Here is a 9,481-nt window from a genome sequence, read left to right as displayed (position 1 = left end):
GTACTCCAATAAGAGGGACCCTGAAACCCCCGCTTTTGTAGTTTGTCCTAGGTTAAGGCTTTTTTTATGTAAGAGGAGCCATAGAAAGAATGTAACCTTTGACCAGTGCTTGAGTTTCCATAGTTTGCACTAGATGTTGCGATCTTCAATGCATTGGCTTCAGGTGATAAGACTGCATGCTTCATGAAGAGTGAAGTTGCCCGAGAGGTGGTACCCCATCTTAGAATATCTTTTCCCTCCTGATTTTCATTTTTTCTTTTGGCTAGTTCATTGGAGAAGTGAGTTACTTCTTGCTAGGAAAAGGAGTTAAGCCATTGAGAGCAGTTGTGCCATTCTCGCCAAGGAGAGTCAGAGTGGTGTAAATCCCAATAATGAGCAACATGGATGTAACCTTGTGTTGTGGCCAGCAACACCCCCCCCTTGTTCATTTAAGTGTTGTCCAAAATACTAAATGAATGGGGACCCTTAGTTAAATTTTAAAGAAAAAAGCAGGAGTTTCCTTTCTTCAAAATAAGGTTACCATCGTAAGCTTGGAAAGGTCTTTTGAATATTTTTAACCTAAGTCTACGATAAGGGAAATACCTTTAAAGCCACGTTGCAAAAAGATAGGAAATGCCTCCATTTCTCTATAATATCAATATGCACAAGACCCTCGTGTTAAGCATAACATCGCATCGCAATAAAGTAATACTCATAAGGAAAAAAATTAAAGATTTAGCGATCTGCGATAACACCGATCGCAAGATCGCATATCGCAGAAATGAGCTGGCAAGATTTGGCAAACATCAAACTTCTGCGACCTGCGATGTTGCGATATTATATTCTCGCGATCTGCGATGGTGCGATTTGCGATCTGCGATGTTACGTAAGCAAATCATAAATCACTTCATCACGAATCCTTCGGGCACGCCATTCAAAGAAAAGCCACTTACCATAATCTGACTCAAGATCATGTGCTTTTAATGATAGTAAATGAACCAGTTGTCAGTTATTAAATGAAATGAAGACGCGTGCTTTTGTAAAGAATTACTTCACGTAAGGTGGCATATTTGATATATCTGTTGCATTTAAAACTCTCCCATCACCTTTCTTGATCAGTCATTTCCATTTCACTCGTAATCTGCAGGAACGAAGAGCTAAGACGATTCAAAGCCAAACGCATGAAGAAATGGGAAAGAAAAATAAAGCTTAAGGCTCTGAGGTGAAGGAAAAGACAAAGGATATGGCGCCTTTGTATACAGACACAGCCTGTAACAGAGACGCAGGGATATCGACATGGGAAAGCATGTACAGGCTGCTTGAAGAAGAAAATCCTAGAATAATGAAGGTTGCTGCTGTCGCGGGCTCACAACGCTCTTCCGAGGCGTCCTTAGAGGAGCTAGCATGTTCATTTCTTCACCGGATAGCAGCAAGGCCCAAAATTCTACCATATACGGATATGATCAAGTGGATACTTGACAATGCAGAGATGAACAACAGACAATTCAAGGTTCAAGGACATGGGCTCATCGGATCATTCGTTGCGCAAGATTTAAATCTTATGTATCATCTTCCTGAACCGCAGGTGACTTACAATGCACAATTCGTTAAGAAATTTGTGACAGAGAACCAAAACCTAGCAGAGACCACCAAAGATTGGTCCAGAAAAGAGGAGCCGCTCAAAAAAGACAAAAACGGTATGTACAGCACTGGTTCCCTCACCTCTCCGTATTGTTTTGCTGCGGCCATGCTTTGTAGATTATTTGGGATGCCGGATATCAATAAGTTTTCTTCTGAATGGCTACCATTAATAGATGCTGCCACAAATGCCGATATTATGGATTGGGCCAAGATCTTTTCTGATAATCTATACACAGCTGTTATCAATTACCGGTCTAAAAGATCCTTGTCTCAAAGGATCTATCCTCCTTTTTATGTCCGCATATGTTATGGATTCTATTTGTTATGTGTCTAAATTTCCCACTATGGGTTGGAAATGGACTACCCAGGACCCATTACCTATCCATGTTTATCATAAGGTGTTATGGGATTCTCAGTTTGTCTCACACTTCTACCAGATTTGCCACGGGCTTATCTTACCCTTGTATAGAATGATGTATGATGAAGACCCACCGAGGTGCTCACCCGAGGCACAGATATACATCATCCCCATCGCAAGATGGTTCGGGGAAGAATGGTTCACCTATATTAGAGTGTTTGGAAGCACTGTACCTCCACATGTCCTACCTCTATATATCCCCGATAAACTTTTGGCTCGGGAAATTGCTTATCAAACCTGTTCAGAAGGCGGCCTGACCAAAGACCTAAAGGAAAAAAAGAAGGTCATATGGCCTCAGTTTCCTGTAGCTTGTGGGGCCTTCTCATTGTTCGATGTAGGACATGCTTTCACCGAAGTGGAGAATGTGACGTGTCTACAATTATTTAAATTCCCAGCTAGGCCATTTGACCCAAATGACGTTGCCCAAGATTTCACAACGAACGTCAAAATAAAAGTATTCGTTGGAAAGAAAGATTTGTTTGATGATTTGTTTCAGAGTAGAAGCTCACTCCAGGAAATTTTGCGGGAAGCTCGGTCGAAGTTGTCTCCAGATGACCTCCAAAGATTCATGTTATACAGGGAAAGAAGGCTGGCCAGTGTTCCTCTAGAGAAGCTGCGACTGCCTGCCAGAGAACCAACTCCAAGCGTTAGCCTCAGTGGAAACTCTAGCACTTCCAGATCTAAATCTAACACTGCGCAAGGAGTGCCTGAACATTCTAAAGGGTCTGGAAGCGACCAAGGAAAAAACGAAGAAACAGCTAAAGATACAGCTCAGTCAAGTGCAATGTCGCAACAACAAGTTATCGCCTCCCCGCCAAGAGATGTCCCCCCTCCTGTCATCGAAGCGCCACTCGTCACAACAGAACTGGACAAAGAATGGGAAACCTTCAATGAGATTATCAATCTTGAAGGGCAAGCCCCAAGAACACCTGTGAACAATACACAGGTAGCGCAAGAAGTGGTTTCGACCATAGTCAGCAGTGTCACAGAAATGGAGCACATTCCTATCGCTCCACCTTCTGAGCTTCTACTTAATGTAGAAGAAATTCCCCCACTGGATGTATTCTATAGTCCCCAACATAAAGCAGTTGTAAGGAGACAAAGGAAGAAAAGAAAACTAGAAAATACACTGTCACAAGATGCTGAACATTTGGACGTCTTATGGAAAGACCCCAACAATAACCCAACTGAAAATCTCACTGAGTTGTCTCAGATCGCAGGAGCATATGCTTCTGCAACTATTGACAAGGCATTGGAAGTTTAGCAACTGTTGAAAGAACAAGAAGATCAAATACAGCTACTAGAACGACAGTTGCAACAAGCCAATGCTAATATTGAAGCTTCCAAACAGCTCGAGAAGTTGCAGGTAGGCTATCAAAGAAGTCTAGACGAGAAAGGAAAGCAATTGCAAATTTTACAGGAAATGCATAAAGATGAGCCTAAGCTGGCGGAATTTATTTCAGAATCTATTGGCTTAAATGAGCAACTACTGCAGCAACAGGAAGAGTTGGGACGTAAAATATTACAGTGGAGTCACTATTGCGAGCTGAGCGATAAAATCACCAATCAAGTGGTAGACTTGCGGAGTGACTATGATCAGAGTGACAGACGAGTGACGGAATACTTAACTTGGCAGGATGAAGATGAAGGGAAAAGAGCAAGTGCACCCAGAATAAACGAGAATCATAAAGAATTGCTCTTTAATAAATGGGATGATCAAATCAGGCAGGCGGAACGAGCAGCGGAGACAGCGGCCACACAAGCAAGCATTCTTATCGACTGTGTAAATGAGAATTTACACAGGGCCAATTTAATCGCAGAGACCACCCCGGGGTACCTACCAAATAAGCTACAACTGGAAGCAGAATGGAAGCAGAAGGCGCAGGTAAAGGGAAAAGCGATCCAAGCATTAAACAGGTTGAATTGGGAATGTTACTGGGCATACTTGGTCAAGCCACATAGTCAATGGATGACTGTGAAATGCATCACAAACGCGGCCGAAAAAGTAGTGCCAGCTCTCATAGATGTTGTTTTCGCAGCCCAGCTCAGCGCAGAAGTCAGCCAGCCGACTCTCCTCAAGCCCATGATGAACACTTGCAGCTTTAAAGACCAAATTCAGAAGTAGCCTTATTTTAGAATGTTGTTTTTTCTTTTAAATTAGATTAGAAAAAGGACGGTCATTTGAAAACCGCATCCTAAATTTTGTAAAAACACTATTATTAGAATTAGGAAGTAGTATTTTAACCCTTCTCATGCATTTAGAGAAGGGTCCAGAAATTTGTCAAAAACTTGTCCTCGGAACATGCACTTCTGCACCCTCAGAGGAGGTTTTGATGAATGGATGGATCGAGATTTATTAATGTTTGCATTTGATGTCTGCTACTGATGTTGCACTTTTGTACTCTTAGTAGATGTTAGAACAAGTAGAGATAAATCGTTTTTGCTTGAAGCTTATGAGTAGAATTAGTCATAAATGGTACTTTTATCTCTTGGTCATTTCTGCTTATATTCTTAAAGTGATATACAGTTTTCAGTTGTTTATATGTTATTGCATGAATGTGTGAGTTACCATTTGGCACTTTTGTACGGTGGAGTCATTTATTTGTGTTTGATATATGAATAACTTATTATGCGATATGCTGTTCACAACTGTTTTGCCTAACTTCTTATGCAAAGTGGTTTATCTTAATTGATTTTTATTCTTATGATAGCTTAATGTTCTTTATTACTAGTTATTGTTTGAAATCTCTTTAGATCGCATAATAGAAGAAATACACCCCGGGTTAGCGTAGATTAGATGTGTTGTTTCTAATTAGATTACAATAGCATAGAGTTAGTTTAAAAGTTTGAATTAAATTAGCTTTAAGTATTCTTAGATCAGCAACATCCAACTCTGCACACATACACATACACACTTAGATTGGGAAACTGGTCCCATTATCCCCAGTCGGACCCGCTATAACAAACGGATAAGGAGCTGCCAACCAAGGTCCGGACCGGGTGGGTATCCCCCTTGTTGTTGACCCGATTTTCGGGGCTTCAACACCTTGTGAGATGAAGTTATCTTTTACCTGCTGAAGGTGCTCATTGGGAGAGAGGTGTGGCCACTGATTATAGGATTCCTCCCAGAAAAGCACAGTTTTTCCATTGTGAATTTCCCAAAAACTTTGATCTTGCACTAGTTGTTTACTACGCCATGCAACATTCCAAATATGAGATCCTACAATGTTTCCGTCCATTTGAATGAGTTGCAATGCAAGAGTGGGGGGAGCATATTTTTTCTTCCACATTTGACTCCACTAGACATTTGGGAATTTGAGCCATCTCCACCAAGTTTTAGCATTCAAATTTTAGCTTAAGGTATTGGGGTATTGAATTCCGAGGCCACCTTTTGGTTTTGGCTGACAGAGTTTGTCCCAGGAAATCGGAGCCCATTTCCATTCCCTTTTGGGAAGGTGTGTTGAATATTATTGAGCTTATTAATGATTGTTTTTGGAGCTGTCGTGGTTGAAAGAAGGTAAGTTAGGATGGATTGCAGAACAAATTTAAGCAAGGTAAGGAAGCCAGGAATGTTGAGAGCTAAGAAGGTCCAACTAGAGAGCTTTGATTCAAATTTTAGGAGGAGATTTTCCCAAACCTTTTGCTTTAGAGGATTAGTTATTAAAGGGGGCCTAGGTATTTGGACAAAAAGGAGCTCAATTGAATACCAATGAGACGGGCAATATGTCATTGGACCGCAAGAGGGGTATTGAAGAAGAAAAGTTGAGATTTGTATAAGTTTATGGACATTCCTGAAGCCTCATAGAAGGATTGCAAAATGTTCATGAAAGTGGTGGATTCTTTGATTAAGGGAGTTCCCACAAGAAATGTGTCGTTAATGAATTGTTGATGCGTAGAACATTGCAAAGGTGCACCAGGGGAAAACTTTGAAGTTGTCCTTGAGATAGAGCATGTTTAATACTTCGTCCTAGGCCTTTCGCCATGAGAAGAAAGATATAGGGGGAGATGGGTTAACTTGTATGGTACCATGTGTGGGCACGAAGGTGGGGTAGGGAGATTTGAAGGTGGGGTAGGGAGATCTATTGATGAGAATAGATAAGATAAAATAAGATAAGATAATTATATTTATTTTCAATTAATGACCACAAAGTGGATTAAAGAGATGGTTGAGTACAATGATGTCCATAAAATGCAGGAGAACCAAACAGTCTCCTATAAAAAATTACAATGCATGAATATAAAAAGTACAATAGAAAAGAAAGCTTTAGACACGATAACCATTATCCAATGAATCCATTTTTGGTGAAATCCAAAAATTAATATGAAAAATGAATTGCCACCTGAAGTTATCGAAAGATATGGACATATCCAATTTAATGAGCATGCATAGGCGCTTGAGGGAGTAAAGAGAATGAATGTGTTCATGGGAAAGGATAATGCTATCCAGAATTTGGAGGCTTTCCAAATAATTGGTTTGTTAAGGGGAAACAAGGAAGGGAAAGATGGGCTTCAGTCAGTTAGAAATGATTTCTAACTTTGAAAATGATTTTATAGATGACATTGCAAAAAGTAATGGGGACACAAGTGAGAGGGTGAAACAACTTTGGAGAATTTAGGAATGAGGGCAATCAACATAGCATCCAGCGCAGAAAGGATGGAGGCCGAGCAACGAGAATCCTCAACCACCTGCGAAATATCATGCCCCAGGATTTTCCAACAGGCTTGGTAGAAATATGTTGTGAATCCAAAAGGCCGCATTTCCATGACAACAGTTTCAACTTCTTGAAAAGTAATTGCTTGTAAAAGAAGAGCATTTTGTTATTTTGAAACCAATTTGGGAATACTTCTAGTGATCTCTCGTATAAAAGGTCTTCGATCAGGGGTACATTCTGAGAGAATAGTCTTGAAGTAGTTTATGATCTCAGTCATCATATCCTCGTGGTTCTCTAGTTTTTGATTGAGTGAATTTTGGATGCTTAGAATGTGATTTTGTTGTCTGTGGTTGATCACAGATTTATGAAAGATCTATTCTTTAAAGATTTGTCATACTTTTTTATTTTATTTTTTAAAATTTAAATAAGTTTATATACCATTTTAAGTAAAACAAATATAAGTATATCTTGTTGTCCTGGACAAGATTATGTGTCCAAAAACTGTTCCAAAATATGATTTTTCCATTTAAATATATATATATATATATATATAGTTAGTTAGTCTGAAAGCTGCTCCAAATATGATTTCTTTGGTGGAAAAAAATACACCCTAAATATAAACCAAATTTAAAGAATACGCTGGTCAGTTTGTGAGACTATAACTAACTTTGATAAAATTTATAAACCAAATCTAAACGCCCTAAATATAAACCAAATTTAAAGAATACGCTGGTCAGTTTGTGAGATTATAACAAAATTTGATAAAATTTATCCCTGTAGGCTGGAAGCCGATGGCTAAACCAGATCTGTTACAGACACCTCAATATATACCCGAATTCATTTTCAACAGAAGACGGAATTAAAAGTACATGTATTATTTTTTATTTAGGAATTCTTCCAAATCATTTTCCAGGGCGTTGTTTAGCCATTTATAAGCCTCATCCATGAACGAAGGGCTCAATCTGACCATAAGAACGCAGAATTCTGTTCATTCAGAGCCCCGTCGTCGTCTAAATCCCCCTCCTCCATCATCGCCCGCAGCTCTGAGTCCGTCAGGGAATCCAACCCTAACAGACCCGAATTCCTCTTCAAGCTCTCCAAAGTTATTCAGCCCAGCTGGGGATCTGCCAGAAGACGGAAACCATTACAGAGCTCCGCCATGAATTCGCGCTCTCCCAATTTCTCCGCCATAAGTGGCAGGAAATCCTCGAATTCTGTCATTATTGTCAATGCTGGAACCCTAATTGAAACATGAATTTTGTCTTTAATGCAAGCGAAGGCACTTAAAGCTTGAACTGTGTTGTGAAATGGGGAGGGTTTGTGGTGTTGATATAGCCTCTATAGTCGGCGCGCAAAGAAACAGGGCACCGTGACGCGGCTATGAATTGTGCGCCGCAAGAAATAGTGAGGAAACTGCATGTGCGCTTTCCAGAGGATTCAGGGCTGTGATGGAGCCATCACAGCCTTAAAGAAAAAGTCAGCGACCAGGGACTGGAGATGGATTTCCATTGAAATTACAAAGGTGGGACTTTCGGTGAAGACGGGAGCTGTTTCTTAGATCCGCGTCCCGTGAGAGAGACGATCAGGAGATCGTGTCGCATGAAGGTAAAAAGGGGTTTATAACGACAAAAATGATGAGCATGGAAAACGTGTCGTACAAAGATTGGGAAAGAAGTTTGGGGAAGATCAGATAAAGAAGAAAAGGATTTTTTTTTGGAAATAAGTCAAATATGGGATTAGTCTTTCAACAATTTTTCACATCCTGATGATGAACCAAAGTCGAATATAAACAAACCTAATGCGATGTATCCGAAAGATATGCTACAGAATCAAGAAACTCGCAGAAGCCTCAAAAACAAAATAAATCAAATAAATCACTTTATTTAGGTTTACAGAAGAATTTAAAGCTGTAATGAAAATAAGATGGCTAGAATATTTGACTTGGTTCATATCATCACATTTTTAGAATATTTCACAATCAACCATCAAATAGTCCAAATAATCTCGTATGGCATCATAATAATAACATCATATTGATGATATTATATTTATATTCTTATTATTGGTATAAATTCAAAAGTATAAATTTTAACGAATTTATTTATTTATTTATTTGCTAAGTTTACATTTAAGTAATAATGAGTTTGATGGATTATTATTTTTAATTATTTTATAATGAGTTAATGGATTATTATTTTTAATTATTTTATAATGAGTTTAGTTTTTTTTAATGATATTCTGATTTTCATATTAATATTATATAAAGAATAGCATAATCATATTTAGCTATTGCTTAGGAAAACTAAAATGAAAACTAGCTCAAAAAAATCATAATTTAAAAATCAAATAATTAGGTATTACTATGTAATACTAAGAATGTAATAGGTTAAGCAATGTTAATGAAATATTACAAAATAATATATAACTTATATAAAAAATAACATTTTAAAATTGAACAAAACAAATATGGTGGATTTAATCACACTCATAGATGGATCACTATGTCAATCCTAGCTAATCTTCTTCTATTGGTAAGTATTTGGTGGGAAAAAGTACCCTTTAACGCTAGGTTGCTTTTAAGAGTTGTCATGGTGTCATTGTCACTGCTCTTGGGGTGGGAAGCTATGATGTGAATGTACACAACTTCAAGTTGTTCGAGACATATTTCCTCCACAACTTGACCAATCAATGGTTTATTGAGCCATTATAGTTCTGTCAACCTAAAAATCTTAGTGTCTATTAGGCTCCAACTTTGACATATTTTTGTGCTTGCCTCTTTATTCCTTGACAT

General features: G+C 38.6%; 1 pseudogene; it reads right to left on the bottom strand.

Annotated features, from left to right (window-relative positions):
• Positions 1 to 7,490: 7,490 nt before the first annotated feature.
• Positions 7,491 to 8,253, bottom strand: LOC149242374 (calcium-binding protein KIC pseudogene; annotated as a pseudogene).
• Between the last annotated feature and the right edge of the window lie 1,228 nt (positions 8,254 to 9,481).

Source organism: Pinus tabuliformis, chromosome 8, assembly GCF_031772625.1.
Source record: "Pinus tabuliformis cultivar Carrire ecotype Pingquan chromosome 8, CPIR1, whole genome shotgun sequence".
NCBI classification, from domain to species: Eukaryota; Viridiplantae; Streptophyta; class Pinopsida; order Pinales; family Pinaceae; genus Pinus; species Pinus tabuliformis.
This window is presented reverse-complemented; position numbering and strand designations above follow the sequence as displayed.